We start from the raw sequence: 6,000 nt of genomic DNA, 5'->3' as shown, positions 1-6,000 counted from the left end.
ATTTCTCTATTTCCATAACAACCAATAATTTCAGGCCACTGCAAAAGGGTCATGTTATGTATCACATTTTGGTTAGTTCTCGTAAAAAAAGAATAAAAAATGACATCAAGTAGAGCTCGGCATCTGCTTCTAATTAATACATATGACAGTTTAACTAGCTTAAATATATAATCAGCAATCAGGGAATATCAAATTTATGGCTCAGTCTTTGCTTAAGTATGTCAGGTTACACAATACCTACTATGTAGATTCATTAAATAGACCATTAAGTCGGAAATATGAAGGTTGCTGATTGTTACCTACAATTTTACTTCTTAATAAAGCTACAAATAGATTTTAGGTCACTTATTGACCTTCTAAAGAATTGTTATAGCTTTTGCACTTCATTATTGCAAAACGTTCCTTGGAAGGTCAATAAATGATCTACAATATAGACATGTATGTTTCGGTGTTACTTGAAATGAATGACTACCACAGAAACAGTGGTGTTATACAAAAATAAAAAAGATCTTGAAAACATATTTATTCTAATTCGGTTAGTGTTTGCCAAATAATTCGGTACCTTCGAAAATATACATATGGGATTCATGGTAGGCCAAACATTCGGCAGAAAAAGTTCGTGATTTCGGGAAACGTTACTTATCAACGAAATGGTACCAAATCTTGATATGTAATATTTGTTATATGCCATTTGGTTTATCAAAATCCGTTTTTTGCAGATACTATTCATATCTATATTGAAACACATTTTTCTTGAAAAACGGCGTTAAACCCAAAAACAAACTAGAACACAATTTGAATAAAAAAGAATATATAAAATTGAGAAATGTAGCCAGAACTTCAATTTTGTAAAACCAAATGCGGAATGTGCATGTTATTCATGATCAGTGATATTATTAAGATTATTAGGTTATAACTATACGTAAAGAATACTGTTTTTCTTCTGATGTTCCTTTAAATGTGACATAAACAAATCGTTTGATAAGCTCTGATTCTCTGATTGAAAATAATCAATGACATATTCGTTTATTTAAGTGTCATCATTGTACAACATTGTATTCTACATTCTGTACAATTCCTGTTATAAAAGTACAATGCCATTTAACAATTGAATTATAAGAGACTGTTTACAATGTTAGATAACAAGTCTTATACCATGTCTTGACAAAATATACAGAAACTAAAAGTATAGAGACAATCATTATTCAGGATAAAATAATTGTTATTACTCAATATTCCTTTTAAATAAACGATTTTGATATAATCTTACAGAAATGTTATAAGTGTACCTAGCTACACTACTCCATAAATCTTACAGTATAAATATTAAGTATAAACATGCTCATTCGTTCACATTCGTTATTTTCTATATCATTATACTACTTACTTGCAAATCAAATTATTATTACAGTTGTGTAATGTATTATAGTATCCCAACTGTAAAGAAAACAATTATTGGTTGCGGGTTTATCAAGTGTATTTCTGACAATCATGTAGCATCTTTATTTGATTCCAAATCACATCCAAAGGAATTTGTTCATGTGCTACACAAAGTAGTCCCATTCTTGAACAATGCGGATGAATTATCAATGATCAAATAGTTCTTATTCATCCTCTATCCATTCACACTGGCCATTTAGATTATATAAGATCTGTCAATGATTAGGTATTTCAGCCCATGGTTACATCACTGACTTCCAGCTGTTAATGTAAGGTCAGGCAGAGTTTATCTTAGATATGAGGCACATTAGTATTTGTTTCTTATACATGTATATTTATAGAGTGGCATTTAAAATGAAAATAACTCTAACAAAACCCGCAACCACCAAACATCTCAAGGCTTTGATTAATTTATGTATATACAGCGCAATATACCTTACTTCTCTACAATTCTCTATTAAATTTTAATTCGAATAATAAATATAAGAAAAAACATTTCATGTAAATTTATTGGTTAACTGTCTTTTCTTTGACTATTCAAACGTACAATAATAAATTCTGCATTTGTTTTTGTCAGTGTGAATAAATAATACACACACAATAGTCAATACGTTTGGATATGTATGAGAATTAATTTCATCCCCTACAATAACATATACACCGTTTGTAAATGACAATTCCAAGTAATGTAAAGCCAACTAAAAGGGCATAATTATAATAATAACGTCATATCCGTTACCAAACTTAGACTTCTCCGCTTTGACCGAGTCTGCAACATACTGACCTCCGTCCAACAATCTTTTCAATGTTTTGTTACTACCAGGCATAGTATCATTCGAATGTCATATAGCCCAATAAAGAGACCGATAATTATGTACATTCTTTACGCATCTTATACAGATGGAAGACGAATTCCGTTTTGTATCATTGGTATCATTATAAGCTTAGCAAATTTCAAAACTGAACAATTGTCCAAATTAATTGTGCAAACTGCGTGATTTGGTGATATCATTCCGTAATATCTGCGAACGATGTTTTAATTTACTTGACCAATTTTACGTCTCAACCTTATTGTAGTTCAAAAAGACGATCACATTTATTGAAAACACATCATTTTCACATCTCCCGTGTATATCCTGTGATACATTTACATGTACATTGAAAAAAGAAAACAACTCTTATCAACAAATGATGTGAATATCATTGTACTGAATGCTTGCATATTTACCGGATACGTCCAATTAACACGTTCAATTTTCCATAGAATAATTTGCATTTGTTTTCATTCTTGTAACTGATTTGCATATTTACTTCATACAACTTCTCCCGGTAATCAATTTTATTACCAGGCATAACTATATAGCCAAACTATATCAGACCATCCCAAACATATAAACAAGCGTGTGGCCTGTACCTGGAGTCAAATAGAATATGTAGTACTATTTTCAACACCAGTTTTAGAATAAAGCAGTTCAAAATAATGGCACATTTTTATATCTTTACGCTGATGTTCATTCACGCGTGTCTAGTCATTATTTAATTATACTTCATTCATATTTTCATTTGTTTGCACAAAAATCAAATGTTAAAAGTCAACAGTTGAGATTATTAATACCGTTCAAACATAATTCATATTTGTATAGTTTTTACCTTAATAAACTCTCAATTGAATATATCATTCTCATTACTGTAGACGTAATTTCTAAACATTAATTCTCATTTAATTTTTCATCCAATTTCTGGAAATTATACGACTAGATACAACCGTAGACCAACAACCAGCCTCGGAAATCCGCGTAAATACTTATTATTTAACATGTAATTAGGTAATCTTACAAAATCTTACCTGAACGTGACATTTCAAAGATATCGAGATATATCAAGAAGCACACTCGTCGTGCAGGAGAGAATATCACTCCTCTTATATTCTTAATGAATGCATGCTTATCGTGAAAACGATGGAAGCACTTCTGGACAAGTTAAGTGTTCTTCTTTGTTCTTGATTGATTGGTTTCAAAATGTGTTTGTTAAGCACAACATTTTTGATAGATGATTAGAATATTTCAGTATATGTGTGTACATCATCCATTAACTAGTTACGAATTATCATAAAAATTTGCTTGAATGCGCATTCGTTCTTGAAGTTATTTACAGAACAGAGTACATATATTCTGTTCTGGAATTTTTTTTTCAAATTACATTAATCACATTTTCCGTTTTTTTTGTTGTATTCATATCCTTCCACGTTTCAGTTATTCGAAGAACGCAGCCGCTCATCATGACCAAGAAAACCGTGAATTTATACAGTAGTTGTTTTGCAAGAATGTACTTTTATGTACACGTCATTCCCCGTTATGTTCGCGGTAAAATTTGTTTTTAAATAGATGACTCATTGCTTATTGATAAAGACTATTGTTTTCTAGAAGATTCCATAAGTGTTTACACTATTTTAAAGTCTTGTTTATTCCATTTTTTTTCAGAATCTTCATTTTATTCTTGATGTTACATTAAGTGCTGGAACCTTCCATGACACTTTAAGTAAGAAGCTGTCTTAGGACAGGGCAGAACCTAAGTAAGTTCTTATTGAAAAACTTTCCTGTATTTCTTAATAACAAAATATTGCCAGTTTGCCCATTTAACATTGTGGATTAAAAATGGATTTCCAAAGAGAGGATTTATATTCTTTGGATATACCAAATTCAGTTTGGAAATTATTGGATTTAAACATGACCAGGGCAGGACTTTAACCATTCTTGCATATTAGAATTGGAAATAATGGCTAATTTACTTTTAAGGTATTTTAACTGTCATTTTCAAAATAAACTTTGTTATTATTAATAGTTGCAGGTCTGTTTTTCTGTTACCTTATTTTAAGTAACAAGCAATTGCTTGACTTATTAGGCCCTGAAAATACAAACTTCAGATAGGCACTATCTATTTTAGATATATATGTAGCTAACTGCGTCAAAGTACGCAGTCTGAAAAATTATTTTAGATATCATTTTCTGTAAAGGCATTATTTGAGCTGAAAAACTGATCCTGGGTAAAATATTTGGAAAACATGGAGGCTTAGATTGCTATGTATATAGTATCTCATGAAAAACATGCACCTTTTACCTCTAAGCACGAACAAATCATGCCGTAACTTTACATAAATCATAAAATCAATAAAAGGGTAGTCGAAGAAATAAAAGTGCAGACAACAAAAAATGTACCCCCTCCCCTACCTCTACCTCTTCTTGTCTCTACCTCTTCGTGCGATGTAATAATTTATCACAAGTATTCTTGAAAGTTAATTTAGTTTTGATCGCGTGTTTGATTAGTTTATGTCATCGTTGTAAATGTATTTGCATATGTATCGCTAATATCTTTGTATCCTACAATTACGTTTCGGAAATTGAATTGATGCTATCAATATCTGAATAATGGGTTTTGGCAAAAAAAATATTGCAATTAAATCGGGCACCTGATATCAGAAAATTCGTCGCTATATAAATCCGATAAGCAATAATAAAACTCTGGAGCGCACCCGGTTTTGTAGTTCCAGTTAAATGTAAACAGTGCATAAAGTACATTTTCATGGGCTTCACACAATTAGGAAAAATGATTTTTTTCTCGGAGTTCATGCGAAATGAACGATCGAATAGGATCGGGAAATCTGTTAATCGCGCAAGGATTTCATGTTTAATTTGCCGATCCTGTTCTGTCGTTTATTTCGTATCAACTCCGAAAACAATTAATTCATTTCTTGTATTTACAATATATTTCCTTTCCATTTCAAATCCAGGTTATATGATAAATTGCACCCGGTTTGTTGCATTTAACATTAAAATTAGCTTCCCTGCCATTCTTTTCACCAGACGGAATAACTGTGACGTCATCTAAGGAACATTCTCTCTGACTTAACGCGGACGTCATCAAAACGGCGGCCTGTTATCACTAAGCATCGTTGCAGAGGCTTTAGCGCGATTCCTTTCATACAAAATTAACGTCAAAATTTTCAATGAAAAGAATAGAGCGAATGTAAATATTCTGAATATGAAAGTAAGTGTCGTTGAGCAAAATTAATCATGACGATATAACAACAACAACAACAATAATAACATTACATGACAATATTTATTTGTTTTAATTGTTTGTTTTGATAATTTGTGTTATGTTTCGTTTTTTTGCAAAAGCGTTCGTATACTAAAAGGAAAACAAAAAGAAAACTTACAATTTTAACCACGTAAGAGTTTGGGAGAAACATTCTTAGTATCGTCATTACATAAAGAAGTAATTCGTCCCAATTGTGGATCTATGTTTATACACCCGGATGAGGAGTTAAGCTTTCTAATAGCACTGTCCAACGATATGATTATCGGCGAACAGTTATGTCGCCATTCGTCCGCAATAAGGTTGATGATACCTAACTGCAAAATATCGCTCAGACAGGTAAAAGACATAGTATTGTGGTAAGAAAGTTTGATAAGTGTAACATGGCTTTGAGATGGCCTCACTATAAGAATATACACACACGGACCCGCTGTCTTAGTAGTGCAGGAACATTTATAAAGCTAG

The sequence above is a fragment of the Mercenaria mercenaria genome, chromosome 2 (genome assembly GCF_021730395.1).
Source record: "Mercenaria mercenaria strain notata chromosome 2, MADL_Memer_1, whole genome shotgun sequence".
NCBI classification, from domain to species: domain Eukaryota; kingdom Metazoa; phylum Mollusca; class Bivalvia; order Venerida; family Veneridae; genus Mercenaria; species Mercenaria mercenaria.
This window is presented reverse-complemented; position numbering follows the sequence as displayed.